General features: G+C 36.9%; 1 long non-coding RNA gene across 2 annotated transcripts; it reads left to right on the top strand.

Annotated features, from left to right (window-relative positions):
* The first annotated feature begins 475 nt into the window (after positions 1-475).
* LOC130466337 (uncharacterized) lies at positions 476-5,795 on the top strand. 2 transcript variants are annotated; one of them, XR_008926497.1, is made up of 6 exons: positions 476-2,128; positions 2,231-2,335; positions 2,425-2,520; positions 2,746-2,859; positions 4,082-4,539; positions 5,544-5,795. It is a non-coding gene; the product is annotated as an uncharacterized lncRNA (long non-coding RNA). The 2 variants fall into 2 exon arrangements; XR_008926496.1 differs by having other exon boundaries at positions 476-2,335.
* The last annotated feature ends 14,619 nt before the right edge of the window (positions 5,796-20,414 follow it).

The raw sequence follows: 20,414 nt of genomic DNA, 5'->3' as shown, positions 1-20,414 counted from the left end.
CATCTGTATTCGTTAAAGATCTTTAAAATGACTCAAACTAATTCCATCACATAAATCAAAATTTACAAAAAGGAAAGTGTGTAACTTTAAGTATTCAAATATAAATAAAAATTCGAAATATTGAGATATAATCTTCCTTGAAATAACTCTTTTAAGATAATACCCTTCCTTGGAAAACAACTCTTTTAAGATCGTTTTCAACAGTACCTTTATTTGCACTAACTTTTAATGTATACCTCTTATACACTTGAACAATAGAATATCAATACCTTAAGGACTCGACAAGCTAGATTACTTCCATTTTGTACAGTACCTTAACCATTAATTAACGTACCAATTCAAGATTAACTCCGGCTAATACCCTTCTTAATCTTTTTGATTTATTCATATAATCCATAATTAACCATGTTAATATTTATCACAACTCAACTTGAAGTATTCCCGACGGGTTTTATTCCCAAAGCGCACATTCTTATCTCACTCCCAATTTTTATTCCCAAAGCGCACATTCTTATCTCACTCCCAATTCACAAGCATTTACAATTTCAAAACCATTTTATTTCATTGGTCAAGAGATCAAATCAATAAATCATTTCATTTAAACAAATCAAACCATCAAATTCATTTGCAAAGCGCAAATTCAATTAGCAAAGCACACTTTAACTTTTAATGCACAATTTAAAATCCAAACATATATACATATACATATTACTTGACACACAAAATACATTTTCAAACACAAAATACATTTGCATCAGCCATGGAGCTCTACGCGGACAGGGAGGAGAGAAGCGACAGAGAAGAGCAAGACAGCAACAAAACCATTAACGAGGACATCGTCCATCATCCATTTTCACCGGCGGCGAGCCGACTGAGGCAACGACACAGTTCCTCGCCAAAAATGAGTAAGAAAATCCAACAGGGTGAAGTTAGGGTTAATAATTTGGGGTTTTCTAATTGAATTAGATTTAATTACTTAGAAGGGTGGATTTGAGTAGATACCCATTTGGAGATACAGGGAGCGCAACCATCGCCGCCATTAGCGACAACGAGCAAAGAAAAAGGGCGAGAAGGGAGGCAGAGCCATACCAACACCCGCAATAACACATCAACCATAACAAAAATATCAACAACCAGATTCAGCGGCGCCGAAAGGAAGAAGATGGTGGCCGGCGATGCAGAGGAACAAGGATGAGAGAGATTTGCATAAGGATGAGAGTGAGAAGGGAGGTCGGGGATGGAGAGCAAGAGAGGGAGTAGGATGAGACCGAGAGAGTGAGTAATGGGAAGGGTCTCCGAGGAAGTCTTTGTCACAAATGACTTGTGTCCATATTGGACACAAGTGAGTACCAATATAGAATTTGGAGTACCAATACAGAATAGGTTAGTACCAATACAAATTATGTGAATACCAATAATAACACATATGACTTATATTGGTGGTATTTCTAAACAATTTTGCATTTTGATACTGACCTATTATGTATTGGTACTCAAGATGATTGTATTTGGATCACTTGTGTCCACATGGACACAAGTCACTTGAGGTTTAGAAACCCTCAGGGTCTCCAAATTTTTTTAGAGTAAATAACAAAAAAAATGAAATGTTAGCTCCCTCTAGTGACAACATGTGGAAGCAGGAATTAGGGAACAATTAGAATTACTTGATTTAATAAAATAAAATATGATCATCCTAATTAAAGAAGATAATATTAATCAACTCTAATTTTGAGAATCTCTATTATATAAAGGAACAGCTGAGGGCATAATAGTAAAATAACTTTTCGTGTCCCTTGTGAATTGACGAAATTACCCCCTAATTAAACCCCCCCACCCTTTCACTCTCACACTCTCACTGAGTCTCGCACATACCTCTCTTTCTCTCTCCTAGGTCTTCGGCGTCCCTAACCTCCCTCAACCTCCCTCCCGTTTTCTCTCTCCTTCCTCTTCATCTTCTTCGATCTTCTTCCTCTAATCCTCTTCCACCAAACCCCATCCTCCATTCCAAACCCTAAATATTTCGTGTTTCTTTCACCGCACACGCAGACTCTCTCTCCTCCGCCTCTCGCCTTCGCCACCGCCATCACCATCACCATCACCATTAACGTCTGATCTTCTGGAGATCCGGGTGAGATAACTCGCCGTTTTTCCGTTCTATTCTCTTCTCAAAGATTCGGTAAATTCGGATTAAAACTTATGTTCTTATTCGTTTGATCTTTGTGTTATTGAGGTTTTTTAATCATCAATTGGTGGAGATGGAGATGGAGGCGGCATCGGTCGGCCCTTTTCACGTTGAATCTCTTCAAAAATCAAAACCCTCATCATCATCTAACCGGTTAAGTTTCCCAACTTTTTGTTTTCGATTAATTAGGGTTTCAATTTTGCTTTACTTATTTCAATTTCGTGTAATTTTCGATTAACCAGAAGGAGGCGGCATCGGTCGATTAATTAGGGTTTCAAAACCCTCACGTTGATTATTTTTGGGTGAAGTTTTTACTGAGGCAATGGCTTCTTCATCAGGTATGAAATTATGAATATCCTCTTACCATTTTGTTTAATTGCTAATTTGATTGAAAAATACAATCTTTTGTCAATCAATTGAAAAAAAATACATTCTTATTTCTAATTCTTCATGTATTTGGTCAATTTGATTCATTTTCTCATCTGCGTATGTCTTAAAAAAACGCCAATTACTTTGAGTTTATGATTTTTTAGCTGATCACTATGAAATTTGGAAATCAGCAGGACTGGAATTCCAATTGCACTCTTTTGGTTTGTGCATTTCGGAATAGGCCAAAGTTCCGGCAAGTTGAAGCAGATGGTGGAACAATTGTTTCAAAGGTTTTCACCTTTATCTTGGTAAAAAATCTTGCTTGCATTGCCTTTTATCATTCATCTTTTTCCTTTGTTTCGTTGCCTTGAATCATTAATGGTCTGGGGTAAGTTTAAGTGTCAATAACTGAAGCAAAGTATGCCTGTTCTTTGAACTATTTCTTTGGGAAAATGATTGCTAATGCTACTCATATCTTTTTGCTTTGGAAAATCTACTAGGTTTCGAGAAAGGAACCAAGTCCGTTATCGCTTTCTACATGACATGAAATTGCTATTGTTATTCATGAACTAGCTCAGGCTCAGTGTTGTAAAACAGACACATATTATTGGCATATTAACATATTTATTGTGGCATATTGACACATATTTATTGGCATATTGATACATATTATTGGCATATTGTTGGTGTTCTGACTGAGGCAGGGCTATAGACTACAACTACTCCGTATACGGGGAAACCATTATCGCTTTCAAATGGACATGAGATCAAATTGTTGAACCAAATTTTTGAACTAAATTGTTGGGGTTATAAGGGTAGGAAGAATGTTAAGGTCATGAGAGATTAATCTATCTCTAAGAGTTGAATTACTGGTGTCATTTTAGTTTGCTACAAATGTGACATTCATTAATATTTGCTCTTAATAAACTAAATTACTCTTTTTTCTTAGGTTTGATAAGGGATTTTGAGTGTTAAAGTGTTTATGTGGATTATTTTTGTTACTATGAGGTTGAGAATTGCTATGACAAAATGTTGATACGATAGTAACTCCTTCTGTTGGACAATCACTCTGATAATCAGTCTTGGTTTATTGCCAATCCTTTTGAATATCTTTGTCTGATGAATGGTTATCTGATGTGATGATGAATGCTTTTGGTAATTTGGTAATCACGCTTTTCGTGTCCCCCACGTAAACGACAAAAATACCCTTCCCCTTTAACTTTCAAACCCAACAGCGTAAAACACAAAGTTCACTCTACGCCGCTTCACTCTCATATTTTCTCTCTCCTCCCTTCACTCAAAGAGTCAAAGATCTCAAATCTTTAGTTCTCTCTCATCTTCGATTTATTTTTTTAATTCCTTTTATTTTTTTTAATTTTTTTGCATCAATTTTGTTGTTTTTTTGGATTTGGTTCTGTTTGTGCGACTCCGATTTTACAAACTAAGGATTTAATTGTTGTTTTGTTTTCGTTTTTGCATTTTCATTACTAACTGAAAACATATTTATAACGAGGTTTTACTTTTGATTAGGTTTTAGAAATCTGATTTGCAGCCTTCAGATCATCAAAACAAGTAAGATGTGGGTGTTTCATCTACGCAACGATGTGAAACAGAGGATCAGGTTATCGATCGATTAGGGTTTGAGGGTTTGATGGATTTTGTCAAGGTTTTGGAGGGAAAGATTAATTTGGTGGATCAGAGAATTAATCAGATGCGATTAAATTGTAATAATAATAACAATTCTCTTGGTTTTAGTCATAAGATTATGTTGGATTGTTTTAAGGGTCCTGATCCTGATATGGGTTTTGTTGGTTGGAAGGAGTAATCAGGTGTGGTTGGATTCACCATATGATTGTCATTATCAATCTAACGGTATGATTAACGATATTACGGGTTTAAATGGTGTTGAGGCTCAAATTTTTGCGAGAAAGATGGATTTGATTGATGAAAGGAATAATCAGATGGATTTGATTGATGGTTTTCTCAAGGTAAAGTTTCAATATTTTTATTGATTATTGTTGTCTTTATTTTAAGGTTGTTTTTGTTACCAAAGATTTGGACTTTAGGATATGTAGCTAAGACATTGATACATGTTTAAATCTACAGTTTGGTCCAAATTACCAGAGGCCGTAGCATATTTTTAAATGATAAACAGTAAAGTCTAATACACTGCGGGTACAAATGATTAAATCTACAGTTTAATTGCTATTTTGGATCATTGTTTATGTGGTATTTCTTATTGTAGATTTAAACAATAACTACAGTTTGGGGAAAATTAAATCATTGTGAATGCGCATATAACAATTAAAAATACATCTCACGTCTTTTCCAAATTAGACCTATGATTTGTAATCAGTATCTTTGTGAATGCATAAAAACATGTTTAACTTAAATTTTAGGTCTGATAACAGATTTATCGATGGTAATAAACCTTTTGGGTTCCATGCGGTTGTGTTGAGTTGTTGCTTAGGTATGAGATGGAAATTATAGAAAGAGAGCAGTAGTGATTGGGAGGAGCAATATTGTCGGACTACCTGCATCCTTACTTTTGATTGCTAATTTTTATATACTTCGTGTAATTTACTAATGTTTGATTGAGTAAGAATTTGGGCAATTTGTTCTTTTAATTCTAGAGCTTGAGGAAACGTAGGTGGTGGTGGTGGTTTTGTTCATGAGAAGACAGTGTATTAGGCTAGGTTTGAGTAATGCAATTTTAACATGGTTAAGCTCACTGGTTCAATTGATTATTTGTTGTTTTAGTGCTAGAGTTGGTCTTCTAATATTTCGTGATGTCATCTTTTGTTTTAATTAAACTTAAACCATTCATGTTTTATCATATCGATTCTGAATTCTGAAATATGTATTAAGTAGTAACAATCTATTGATATCCCTTTGGTTGATATCTTCCTGTGAATCAAGTATTATTTTTATACTCAATTTCTTTTTTTTTTCCTTCTATCGAACGACGTTCTTTTTTCTTTTTCTATTGCAGTGGACCTCATAATCCTAGCATTATTGTAGCTGCAACACTGTCGAAAATGAACAGAATGAGAGATGTCAAAATGTCGAGTGACAAGTCGAAGCTAAAGAGACAGAATAGTCGTTGTACTCGCAATCAAGTCTTATTTTTATACTCAATTTCTATTTTTACTCACAATCAAGTCTCATAATCGTAGCATTTTGTTTTCTGTAGTATTTTTTTGTACTCTCAATCAATTTAAGAGGTTTGTGACAATATATCCATCGCGTGTATAATCTCGCACGCATCGCGTGCATATAAGACTAGTATTTAATAAACAAATCACTTAATAAGAACATTGTTTCTTTTTCTTTTACTAATTCGATTTTTAAAATAAAAATATAAAATTAATATATAGTTAATCCTTGGGATTAAATAATTTGTTTCAAAATAACGAAATCTAGATTCGTTAGACGATTTCAAAAGTGATTTTGGAGCGAAATTAAGCTAATGAATATACTTATCACCAAACTAAAAGCTGCTGAAATCAGTGTTGTTACATAGAAGTTTGAAGAGATTGATTTTTATAAAAACTGAAACACCAGCGCTAGATATTTCTAGCATTAGCCTGACCAGTGCTGAAAATAAATAGAGCTGGTAAGGATGCGTCAAATTTTTCAGTTGCTGAGTCAGCGACAACTCATTCTGGAATTCTATCCGTGGGTGAGAACCAAACTGCAGCGCTAAACTTTAATGGCGTTGGGTTGGCTATGCTAGAAATCAACGACGCGTATATGCTATGCACTAGAAATAATTAGCGTTGGTAAATTTTATCCACACGTTTTTCTAGATCCTTCCTGTTTGTTCTGTATTCTATCTCTTTCACGGTTTTATGGAATGCAATGTAGGTGTTTTTGATGTTTTGCTTGCTATCTACATGGTTTATAGATGATAGAAAATGCATGATTTTGGTGTTCGGAATAGTATGTGGTTGATTTCGTATGTATGGACATTTATTACTAATTTGCGAACTTAGTAACATGTCACATTTAGGGAACGAAATTGTCTGATGCCACTAATTTGTTGTATCACGGAATTTGAAATGTAATTGCTTTGCATTACTGGGTTCGAGGTGTAATGCCTTATGCCTTTTTGTATTTTTTGCGAAATGTAGTATGTAAGACGGTAGTTCATCCTCCGTCGAGGGTGAGAGTTCGGGTTACGTCATGCAGCCACGAGTTTCTTCTTCTCGTCCGATGAGGCGAGAGGGTACTTACCGTGCTCAGGGCTCTAGGAGGACGAGGGATGCCTCTTTGTCTCCTCCGTTGGAGCCCACAGGGGGTTCCGACCCTGAGGATGGGCCTGCTTAGTTGGGCCCAATAGAGTACGACGAGGTCGATATTCACCAGGACCTGGAGCATCACGTGGTGTCCCGGTTTCGCGCACGAAAATTAATCACCCCTTTTAATTCTTTGCAAATTTGTAAAATTTAACCATGTTCATGCAATTTAGATTATGAAAATAATAAGAGGCTCGTGATACCACTGTTAGGTTATGATACATATGAATAAACATAAATCATGCGGAAAAACCATAAAGCCAGGAAACATATTATTTACACATAATCATTTAGCATAATTTAGATGCATACACTTTGTAGCGTGCCCTCCCTAGCTGCGCCCGAACCGAACAAGAACAAGTCTTTAGGACTCCAAGTGTCGTCCCTCCGTAGATAGTCCACAGCACGTCCGGATCCGCCTTAAGCTTGACCATCTAGAATCGCCCTTAAGGTTACTAGGATTTTCGGCTATTTGGGTTGCAAGTGTTTGGCTGATTTTTGCTTAAAAATCTTACCTTTGAATACTTCAAAATCGTCTGTTAAATATGTGACCCTAGGCCTATATTTATAGAGTTTTATGGAAAGGAATTATAATCCTACTAGGATATGGATTTATTAATTAGAATCCTATTAGAACTCTAAATAATAAATTTAATATCTTAGGATTAGGATTTAGGATTTAATCAATGCACGAATTCCAATAGGATTAGGATTCGTTATGAACACGAGTGTTGCACGACTACGAGGAATGCACGCACCCGCGCAGGCCTTGCGGCCCACACGAGCAGGCTCTGCCTCGCAGCCCACGAGCATAAGTCCGCGCGCGCCGTGCTGGGCCTGGCCTTGCGCTGGGCCTGGCGAGGTTGTGGCAGCTCCGTGTTTGGGGGCTTGGCTTGCTGGGCGCGGGCCTGGCTTCGTGCTGGGCCTTCGTCTAGCAAGCCTCGTCCGATGCTAATTCGTACGATGCGCTTCCGATTAAATTCCCGGTTCCGAAATTCATTTCCGATACGAACAATATTTAATATTTCCGATTCCAGAATTAATTTCCGTTTCGAACAAATATTTAATATTTCCGTTTCCGGAATTATTTTCCGATTCCGATAATATTTCCGATTCAGACAATATTTCTGTTTCCGTCAATATTTCCGATTCCGGCAATATTTCCACTTCCATTAATATTTTCCGATACGTACTATGTTTCCGTTTCCGGCAACATCTAGGACTTGGATAATATTTATATTTCCGATACGATCCATATTTCCGTTTCCGGCAATATCATCGTTTCCGGAGTATTCATTTGCTTGCCTTTGACGATCTTAGCTCCCACTGAAACTGAGATCCGGGTCGATTCCGAATATCCATAGATGGAGTATTTAATGCCATTAAATGCTTGATCCATTTACGTACTTTTTGTGTGACCCTACGGGTTCAGTCAAGAGTAAGCTGTGGATTAATATAATTAATTCCACTTGAACTGAAGCGGCCTCTAGCTAGGCATTCAGCTCACTTGGTCTCACTGAATTATTAACTAGTTAATTAATACTGAACCGCATTTATTAGAATTAATATTATATGCATACTTGGACCAAGGGCATTATTTCCTTCAGTCTCCCACTTGTCCTTAGGGACAAGTGTGCATTTCCTAATTCTTTTTGTCGCTCGATGCTTGCTCTTGAACATAAGGTAAGAGTTGTCATCCTTATTATGTCCAGAGGTGTTTCTCAGTTTCAGAGTTCAACTGATCAAATAAACAGATAATCATAGCCTATAATTCATCCGAGCACGACCATGCATTTTACAGTTTCTAGCTCTCTGAGTGGCCTTGTACAACTTTTAAGCATCTCATCCCGATTTATGGGAGGACAATCCCAATCTTGCGATCTTGAGATTAGACTTCGTTTGATAGGTGATTACCTGAGCGTTGCCTTTATAGCCTCCTTTTACGGTGCGACGGTTGGTCAACGTCAAAGTAACCAGTTCTCAAACAAGTAATCTCAAATCACTCAAGTATTTTGGATTTAGTGTCTAATAATTTTAATGAAATTTACTTATGACAGATTTTCATCTCTTACAGTAAAGTTTCATAGGTCTGTCCGATACTAGTCTTCCCAAAGTAAGTATCTATGCAAATGATTACGACATTGCCATGTCCACATAGTTCAAGAAACAGAACTACTAGTCATCTTGCATTCTAGTCGTCTAACGTTTTCTATGCGCCCATCTTTATAGAAAACTCCGACCAGGGACCATTTTCAACTTTTGGCATTCAAGTTCACTTGATAGACATTTCTTAGTCACAGGACTGGTCCTGACAGTCTATCTTGAATATATCGTCAAATTTGAAGGGACTCATCATTTAATACTAAACCAAGATTAAATGGAATATGAAAATACATTTCATATATGATAAATGTTCAACACCAATGTTTTACAACCATGGGCCTCAAACCCATCTTTAAAACAGTTCATGGAATTCAAAGCTATGCTTGATTTCCGATGCCACAATGTGAGTGTTGTTTCTTTCTTGTTGCATAGGTTTAGTTATCATGCTTTGCCAATCTTAATATCCTTTTCATCGAATGTTCTTCGAGATAGATGATAAGATCTTTTGAGTTTGTTTATTATGTGATCTAGTCTTTCTTACTACATTAGTGGTTCTACGCATTTTGCAATGAAGAACCATTAAGTCAACAGACGTGTGATCTTCCCAAGTTCAATGAAGAACTCATTAATATGAACAACTCTGTTTTATTGCTTCTTAGGCAATAAGTACTTTTACTTCAACTGTTTAGGTTGCTAGTGATGCTTTGTTTGGATTTACTTATCCAAGCAGTTCACAGATATGTGGAAGACTTTCCAGCTGTATCTTTAATTTCCCACGCAACAACTCATGGTTTCCGATCCATGTTGCCAGTTCAAAACACGATGCTCTATAGCTCGTCCTTGCCAATGGTTAACTCCAAAGGGATCTTGCTTGATCCTTTACCAGTGTTTATGCGTATAGCATCAATATTTAGCATATCTTTATTTACTTGAATCAAGAACTATTCCTATGTACCTTTTCAAGTACCATAAGTATTCTTGATCTCAATCTAGTTGATCTTCACTTAGATCAATAGAGATTGGTATATGTTCGTCATGCCTAAAGTCATACGATACGTTTTTAGCGATCCTCATATTATATCATACATGATAAATTCTTTTGCAGAATAATTCCCAATTGAATTCTATTCATGTAACTTTAGCCTATCTAGTTTCAGTAGATACTAAATACAGCTAAATTCTTTGACATATAATATAGGTTAAGAATCTCATTTAGATCCTTTGATGTTTAACTTAGTAAATGCTTATACATAGTTCAAACATTCTTTACTTATATTTATTCATATGGGTCGAATATCTCCAATGGAGTCTTTCGTGTTTGATTTAGTAAATTCCATTACTTAATCTAAAACACATTATAAGATCTTTGTAACCAGATCTTAATACCTAGTATGTACTAAGTTTCGCCATGGTCCATCATTGATGAATAATTTCAAATCTAAGTCATTAGCATTTGAATGTCATTTCACAATAGAGAGATATGTGTGTGATACACATAGGACCAATTAAGTTTTTATGTACTCCCACTAAACTTCTTATATATCTATAAGAGTCATGTACATTTTATGAAACTAAAATACTTATTAGCTTCACCAAAATACATTTCTAATTCCCAATTGTTTGCTTAAATCTGTACTTAGATTTCATAAGCTAGCTTTCCTTTTCAAGCATTTATTTGGATCCATAAATCCTATGACATACCATGTACATAGTTTATTCCAACATTTGATTGAGGAATACGTTTTGTCATCCAATTGCCATATGTACCAATATGCAATCATTGCTTGAATTATAGACTTAAGCATTACGATTTTGCATGAGGTTGCAACACAATCCACACCGTGAATTTGCTTGTAACCTTTAGCAACTAATCTAGCTTTGTGTGTGAACACAATTTCATGTTTGATGGTTTTTATCCTTAAAACAAACTTGCAACCAATAGGTGTGAAACTATTCTTGCAAATCAACAAAATTTCAATTTTGTCATCAAAACATTGAATATGTTTTTATGGCCTTTAACCAATTAAACATTAAGTCTATATACGGTCTCTAACCATTTTAGGGAATCTAGGTTTCGTCATAGCTTTCTTACAAGTCACAAACTCATTAATCTACATGATAATAGTTTGACTGTAAGTTGTAGGTTTCTTCACTATCTAATAGAAGAATCGCATAGCTTCAGTGACCTGAACTCCATGTTTCTTCACTATCCAATAGAAGAATATCATAGTTCCAGTGACTTGAAATCTATGCCTACTTGGGTATAGAACATCAAACAAATAGAATATCAATAGCCACTTGAAAGTCCTTTGAATATTCTGTTCTCCTTGAAGCACTTGTAAAGTCTTCTAAGAGATGTCTATTCTTTAAAGCCACTTCTAAAGTCCTCAAAGAATAAGTGTTCGGATTTTCTAAAGAACTTCGAAAAGCCTCCGGAATATCCGTTTTATGTTTGTTGTTCGCCTCGAAGACTTTCGAGGTCTATTTTCTCCCACTTGTCATTTTGGAAACGAATCTCCAAAAGGACATTATTTCGAGCAAACAAACATTATGTTCTCAAAAATTCGTGGTAGAAACAATACCCTTGTGTCTCATTTGAATAAATAACAATGAAACATATATCTATACTTGGGCCTTAGTTTGTTGAATAACAAACACTAAGCTCCCACTGAGTTTAGCAACTCTATAGATATATATAATTGAAAAGATATCCTGAAATTACTTTCCAATAGCTTTGACGAATTTGGTTTAGTTTGGTGGTAGTTGAGCATTTTGTTTTAGAAATTATAGGAAAAGTCTTTATGATTCATCATTGATCGAATCAAGTACTAATTGACTTCGATCATTCCACTTAGATATGCAATATCTCATGGAGCTAGATTGTGAAATTACAACACACAATCATTGATGATCATTTTTGGTCTCAAGCAATCATTAACATGATCTATCCTAGATCTTTATGATTTATTACCAAGTGGGATTTATACTTCTGAATCTTTGAACTAGCCAAACAGATTCAAACTTATATCACATTGAGTAAATAAACCTATATTCACTCAAATATGTGTGAAATAATAAAGTCATAAAACCTTTCTTTAGCTTTGAACTCTATTGTCTAGGCCTTCTAACAATAGTTCATATCTTTTGTTACTTTCAACAAGTAAGACTAGTTGTCTTAAATTGATCTAGAAATCAATGAACTGTCAAAAGTCCATCAAAATAGAGCTTTTGAATGTTAACTTGTTGATATGGTCTAAGCAACAGTGCCAAAGATTAGTGGAACTCAAATCAAGGGGTTGATTTGAACCTAGTAAAGTTTTTATTGTTAAAGAGTTGTTTTTTTAATCAAGCATATTGGCTCAACCCGTAATTGACCATTTCACTCAAATAAACAAACAAACATTGTTTTTGTTTTTCTTGAATGTGAGTCTTTCTGTGTTTGAAAACAGAAATTTAGGTATGCTGATTATGGAACAAATTAGCCATTAAGTTCCATCCTTTGAAAGGACTTAAAACAAACTAGATGACCCTACAACTAATGTAGCATTGCCATGCTTCATTTCCCACTTGTAGGTCATTAGTGTATCCTAGCTTCCATTGTTTGAGTTATTACCGAAGTAAGAACCTCAAGCGGTATATAATACCAAGGAAGTTTGATTGCTAGGTCACTTCTCTTTCAACATAAACTTATAGGTAGAAACGAAATCGTAAAATTTCTTTCATTTGTTCCTTGTTTTCCTATTTTTTGTACCCTTTCTTATAGTCTTGAGAATTGAATTCTTTAGTGTTGACTTTTATACTTTGTTGGACATGTCCAATGTCACCAACAAGGTTCTTTACCATTTTAATTTATGTTGAATATTTTGTTTCAACTAGATGATCTTACCAGAAGCGTCTAAAGTTCTCTAAGCATCGATCTATTCGAATGTCTAGGGTCTAGACTCATTCGAGAATTAAATGGACAAAGATATTAAGTTGTTAACCATTGGTAAAGCTGAGCGTTTAAACTCAATGCTTTATGATCTCAAAACTACATTGTATTTTGAATTCACAAGAACCAATCGGTTTGCCATTCGATTTTGATTCTCGAAAACAACCATAAAAGTCGCTAAAAGAAACGTATATTTTAAATTGCTCACATCTCTCATTTCCGTGAATCGTTCTTGGATTCACTACCAATCGAGGAAATTTACTGTTACCTTCTAAAGGATTTACTGCAGTGGCAAGATATTTAATTATAAACAATAATTAAAACATACATTGAAGCATGCAAAGTCTAAACATTTATCATGAGTAATAACTTGAAAATTAAAGCAATCATGCAATTTAAACAAGTCATTGGTATTTTATTCAAATTTATTTTTCCGGCAGGTGTGAATAAAATGATTCCAAGACCCTAAAACCATTGAAGAATTAAGCACATTATGTATTTTGACTCAATTCTAAAATATTTTAGGTAAGCAAAAGCCTTTTGCTAATAGTCTAGAAACTACTCTTGGTTGATAGGTACGTCTAAGAACTTATTAGGTAAACCTATCGATTTTGCCACGACATAAAAGGACTCCTTACTTATATCGTTGAGTTTCACCAAAACTAACATGTACTCACAATTATTTGTGTACCTTACCCCTTTAGTATCGATAAGTAACACCTCGCTATGGCGGAAACCTATTACTAAGATCGATGAAAAAAGGATATCTAAGTAAGTGTTATTTTGGCATGGCACCTTTTAACTCAATTTTAAGTTTGGAACTTAAGGCTCTTACTATGTTGGTTAGATTTTAAGTGAACTAAAATCCTTAATCATGCAACATAATCAAGCCACAATCTCATGCATATTTAAGAAATATTTAAAAGCAATAAATAACTTAAAGCATGCATAAGATAAATGTGATCTAGTATGGCCCGACTTCATCTTGAAGCTTCAACTTCAAAGTCCGTCTTGAAAATGGATTGGAAAACTCCATCTTGAATTTCTCCGTGGGAGGCGCCATTTTCTTCAAATAGGATAAGCTATAATTAAACTAATTACAACTATTTGATGGTACGCAGACCATATTTGAATTGAAAAACAAATTTGGTGCTTTAGACCAATTACATTCAAATTAATGGTACGTAGACCATATTTTCTATCCTATTTGGGCCATACTAGTCACTTCATAACCTGCAAAACAGTACATATACAATATATACCATTCACCCATTCATTATCATGAATGGCCCACATAGCTGGTTAGTAAAAACACGTTGTATGCATCACATAAATATTTGCAGCAATTAATCAAGGGAACCAATAATTTACCAATTATTCAATCCTTATTAATTCTAATCAAGTTGTTTAACCTTAAAGGATTTGTAGACCTAATCAAGAGTTTATGACTAAAATTTCGCCCACTTAAACCAATAAATTCATATGCTTTACTAATTTTAAACATAAAAATGTATTTCTAGTCTAACCGGAAACATACAAATTTAATTAAAATTTAAAGCTCATATAAATTTATAATTGAATCCACTTATTTAATTTATTTTCAGTCGAATTTAAATTAGTTCAAGGTTTTTAATTTTAGTAATATAATTAGAATAAATTAAAATTTATAATAATTATAATATTCAAAATTAAAATCCAAGAAAACAATTTAAATTATTAATTTAAAAAACATTAAAATTACTCGAACTGAAAAACTCAAATTAAAATTTAAAAGGATTTAATCGTAACACAAGGTACGCACATCACCACGCAATGCACAGCCATAGGCCACACGCACACGCAGCCATCGCTGGCCACGATGCGCGCAGCCTCTGTGCTGTGTCGCGTCTGCTGCTGCTCACCCTCTTAAGGCACCGCTCGCTGCACGTGAGCCAGCGCTCTCTGTACGCAAGCCAGCGCTCGCTGCGCGACTGCTCGCTTGCCTTGCCCCTCGCCCTCGCCCATCGCATAGCACACACGGCCAGTTCCTTTGCTTCGCGCGCGCGCTACTCTATGTTGCTCGCTGCATTCGTACCGCACGGGCGGCGAGCTCCCTTGCTCGTCGTCGCGTGCCCGCACTATACAACACCCCTTAAGGGTAACACTTAGCTTCCATTGCTTTGTGCGTGCAACATTCATGAGCTTTTTCATAAAAATTTAAAATTTTTAATTTAAAATTAATGACGAATTAATAAAACATATTAATTTCATAATTTTAGGGCGAAAAATCGAAAATTTATTAATCAATTCATTTCCGATTTAACATGGATTCAAATCTAGGTCATAAAAATTAAAAATTTAACATAAATTAACAATTTTATAGTGGATTTTTATCATGGATACCTAATTAAATTATTAATTAATTATTAAAATCAAATCAATTCTAAATTATTCGAATTTCAACAAATTAATCATAATTACAAATTAGGTTGTATAATTAACAAGTCTAGGCATTCATAATTGTTAAACATATACTGTAGGTCAATAAAAAACTCAAGATTTATCAACAAGAATCGCAAATACTTAATTTAACATCTTAAATTTACAAACTTTTGCGTTCAAAAAACTAAAACCTCCGAAAAGTCATAGTTAGGCTTCAAATTTGGGAATTCTGGGTTCGGCCGAAAATTTTAGAATGCCTTTTACATGCGGAATTGACACAAAAATCACTCGATTTGGATGAGTAACGAAGAAACTGCCGAAAAACTGCATACATATAATTAAATAAACGTAATTTGTAATTAATTAACAATTACGAAAATTAATCACCCCTTTTAATTCTTTGCAAATTTGTAAAATTTAACCATGTTCATGCAATTTAGATTATGAAAATAATAAGAGGCTCGTGATACCACTGTTAGGTTATGATACATATGAATAAACATAAATCATGCGGAAAAACCATAAAGCCAGGAAACATATTATTTACACATAATCATTTAGCATAATTCAGATGCATACACTTTGTAGCGTGCCCTCCCTAGCTGCGCCCGAACCGAACAAGAACAAGTCTTTAGGACTCCAAGTGTCGTCCCTCCGTAGATAGTCCACAACACGTCCGGATCCGCCTTAAGCTTGACCAACTAGAATCGCCCTTAAGGTTACTAGGATTTTCGGCTATTTGGGTTGCAAGTGTTTGGCTGATTTTTGCTTAAAAATCTTACCTTTGAATACTTCAAAATCGTCTGTTAAATATGTGACCCTAGGCCTATATTTATAGAGTTTTATGGAAAGGAACTATAATCCTACTAGGATATGGATTTATTAATTAGAATCCTATTAGAACTCTGAATAATAAATTTAATCTCTTAGGATTAGGATTTAGGATTTAATCAATGCAAGAATTCCAATAGGATTAGGATTCGTAACGAACACGAGTGTTGCACGACTACGAGGAATGCACGCACCCGCGAAGGCCTTGCGGCCCACACGAGCAGGCGCTGCCTCGCAGCCCACGAGCATAAGCCCGCGCGCGCCTTGCTAGGCCTGGCCTTGCGCTGGGCCTGGCGAGGCTGTGGCAGCTCCGTGTTTGGGCGCTTGGCTTGCTGGCACGGGCCTGGCATCGTGCTGGGCCTTCGTCTAGCAAGCCTCACCCGATGCTAATTTGTACGATGCGCTTCCGATTAAATTCCCGGTTCCGGAATTCATTTCCGATACGAACAATATTTAATATTTCCGATTCCGGAATTAATTTCCGTTTCGAACAAATATTTAATATTTCTGTTTCCGGAATTATTTTCCGATTCCGATAATATTTCCGATTCAGACAATATTTCCGTTTCCGGCAATATTTCCGATTCCGGCAATATTTCCATTTCCATTATTATTTTCCGATACGTACCATGTTTCCGTTTCCGGCAACATCTACGACTTGGATAATATTTATATTTCCGATACGATCCATATTTCCGTTTCCGGCAATATCATCGTTTCCGGAGTATTCATTTGCTTGCCTTTGACGATCTTAGCTCCCACTGAAACCGAGATCTGTCGATTCCGAATATCCATAGATGGAGTATTTAATGCCATTAAATACTTGATCCGTTTACGTACTATTTGTGTGACCCTACGGGTTCAGTCAAGAGTAAGATGTGGATTAATATAATTAATTCCACTTGAACTGAAGCGGCCTCTAGCTAGGCATTCAGCTCACTTGATCTCACTGAATTATTAACTTGTTAATGAATACTGAACCGCATTTATTAGACTTAATATTATATGCATACTTTGACCAAGGGCATTATTTCCTTCATTCCGTTGGTCAGCGACTTGTCTGAGTTAGGTTCGCACTGCTGGGGTAAGGCAGCCTATGCGAACCTGATTAGCCACATGGGTGTGGCCGTACGTGTTCTGGACGGTCCAGATAGGCCGATGGCCGATTTCTCTATATGCCATGCCACGACTCCTCGAGGTATGTATTTGATAGTCTTTACTTTAGGAGTGCTGAATGGACTGCGTACTTTTACTTATATGCCTTCACTGTTTCGTTTCTTGCAGTTGTGGGCTTTTGAGCACTTGCCCTTCTTTGCCCCTCGGTCTGGTAGAGTGGCCGAGGGTTATCCTGCTGCCTTCTGGTGGGGCACTGCCGGGAAGCTGAAAAGACGCCAAACCATAAAGAATTTAAGGGACATGATTGCAGCTGGGCGCCCTGACTTGGTAAGTAGTTTCAGTTTTCTCTTACTTACTTTTATCTCATTTTATGCGAGTCACTTGACCTGTCCTTTTTTTTTGGCAAACAGGTGGATTAGTCTTGGTGGGTCGGACTGGAGGAGACAAAGGCGTTGAGGGAGGCCCGGCTTCAGTCTCGGTGTCGGCTCCTATACCAGGGTCCTAGGGGTCCTGCTTGGTTTTTGGGGGAGCGGGTGCTTCGACAGACTTCAGAGCTTATCCGGGTGCCCCAGTGGCCGCCTTCCAGCATGCTGCGCCCTATGGGCATACATGTTAGCCGTCGGGGAGTGTTGCTACGAGGTAAGCCTGCGGGCGACTTCGTGCTGCTCGACCGCAACTATCCTGACTTCGTGAGACTCCGGATTTTGCTTCCTCCGGTCGTCAAGGTACTTGTAATCTTAAGACTTTATGGATATGCACGTGTGTTTCTTACTTTGCTGTGTTTTGACTTGTTATTTTTCTGTGCTGTAGCCTGAGCCTACAGACCTTGGCGGTTGGGTGCCGCCTTATTGCACGATCCGTTACACCACGACGGGCGGGTCTAGGATCATAGATAGGGATGGAAATATCCAGTGGATCACCCGATAACCCGACCACCCACTTTAGATAAATGGATGAATACCCGCAATAAATGGGTGAAAGGCGGGTGACGGATGCGGGTGGAAAAATTTGGTCCATTACCTGACCCATCACCCGTTTATATATATATATATATGTATATATATATATATATGTATATATATATATATATATATATATATATATATATATATATATATGTATATATGTATATATATGTATATATATATATATATATATATATATATATATATATATATATATATATATAATTGCAAATTATATATATATATATAATTGCAAATTTTCTAAACCCTAATACATTAAGGCGCCGCTCATAGTCTCAAACTTAGACTGCTAATTTACACCTGTTGTTTTTAAACAAACAATGTTTTTAGTTTGTTGTTGAACATGTTTTTTGTTTGGAAGAATTAGATTCTTATTAAAGTTAAAGGGTTGTAAACTTAATGTTTGTACTTTTGGGAAAGTTCTCATGTTTTGGAACTAAATGTTGGAATTATTTTAGCAATATTTTCTGCGTATTAGTCGGAATTTTTTATACACGAAATTTAACGCATTTCACCTGAATATCACCCGATTCACCCGTGGGTGATGGACGGAATCCGGGTGATGGACAAATCAGGTGATGGATGGATCGGGTGGAGCGGATGGAACCGGGAGGATGGATGCGGGTTATGCTCCACCCGACCCAAATCCCACCCATTTCCATCCCTAATTATAGAGGAGGTGCCCGTGATTCCTGATGAGGAGGGACCCCATCCGTTGGTTCCTGCGGATGTTCGCGTGGTATGCTATTTGTTTGCTTGGTAGCCACACTTATTGTATATGTTCAGGTAGAAATGCTAACACTTTTCATTATTCAGGTGCCTGCTAGGATGGTTAACCAGGTGGTGCGCGTACTCAACCGGCTAAAGGTCGCGTTGTCCTCTGCTCGGGCGGCTCTTTCTTGTAGCAACCCAAACTCGACTCAGGTATGGTACCCAGTAATTTTGCTTTATTTTGTCATTCTGGTTGTGTATGTGCTGACTTGTATCTGGATTTTGCAGACTGGCGTTCCACAGACCCGTACGCCAAAGCCGATGCAGACTCCTCAGAGGGATCGTCATTCTTTCGAGGGCGATCGTGGTGCCTCCGGATCGCATGCTAGGTCGCGCTTCTCTGACATCGGTGTGGGTCATAGGCCCATACGACCACTGACTGGGCCTAGGAGGAGCCATGGTGGGCCGTTCGGGGTTCCTTAGTCTCAGATGGGTTGGCAACCCCCTTTGTTTCAGTCTTTCTAGACTGGTTGGCAGCCTCAGCCATTCCAGCCGCCTTTGCGTGCAGAGTGGGTGCCTGTCGCCTATACGTAGAGCTAGGATTCTTCTCAGTTCGAGACCTTGTTTGATGGTCCGCAGGGCTCGCATGATGTTGGCACGAGTGGTGGTGCTCATGTTGACGAGGATGAGGATGAGCCTTTTCCTCCGGGGTTTACCGGGCCCCCTTAGTAGGCTGTAAACATGTATTTTGACATGTATCATTTTTCGTATCGTGCTACAGACTTTGTATATATTGTTTTGCACTTCGTACTTTTATTTTCTTTTGTTTGTCTGTGCATGCGTCGATTCATCAAAAAATGGGCCATTTTTCAGTATTTTGTGAATATTTTGCTTTAGGCGGAGGTACTGCCTTTTCAAGCATACGGACTCACCTAAATAGAAAAGAAAACGGAAAACACATAACGAGAAAAGATGCCCTTTAAGTTTTAGGATCAACAATGCTTATCAGAATTTTGGTCAAAGTAAACAAATTTATTCGGAAATTGAGTTCGAGTACATAGTTTAGAAAAAATAGTACAATCCTGGTTGTCCTAGAATGGCTGGTCTTATAACAGAGTTTATGCAAGATAAGAACTTTAAGCAAGCTTGAAATCGAAATCTGCGTGGCTGATGGAGTTTTTCGGAACTGACTTGCCCTGATCTAGCAGCGCTGAAATATTCCAGCGCTCGAATTTGAGCGCTGAAATATTCCAACGCTCGAATTTGAGCGCTCGAATTTTCCAGCGCTGGTTCCTTTTTTCTGCGGAATGACAGATTCGTATATCCCTTTAGGTAAACTGGAGTTTCTCCTAGGCGTGGTTATAAATGGAGGGTGGATGTGCCCCTGATCTTTATCTGACGTTATTCTTTACTTCGCGCCATGTATATCGATGATGACATTTTTCGTGAGTTTAAGGATGAGATGC

This window comes from Spinacia oleracea, chromosome 1, assembly GCF_020520425.1.
Source record: "Spinacia oleracea cultivar Varoflay chromosome 1, BTI_SOV_V1, whole genome shotgun sequence".
In the NCBI taxonomy this organism is placed as follows: domain Eukaryota; kingdom Viridiplantae; phylum Streptophyta; class Magnoliopsida; order Caryophyllales; family Amaranthaceae; genus Spinacia; species Spinacia oleracea.
The sequence above is the reverse complement of the archived record's forward strand: the minus strand, read 5'-3'. Positions and strand labels throughout refer to the sequence as shown.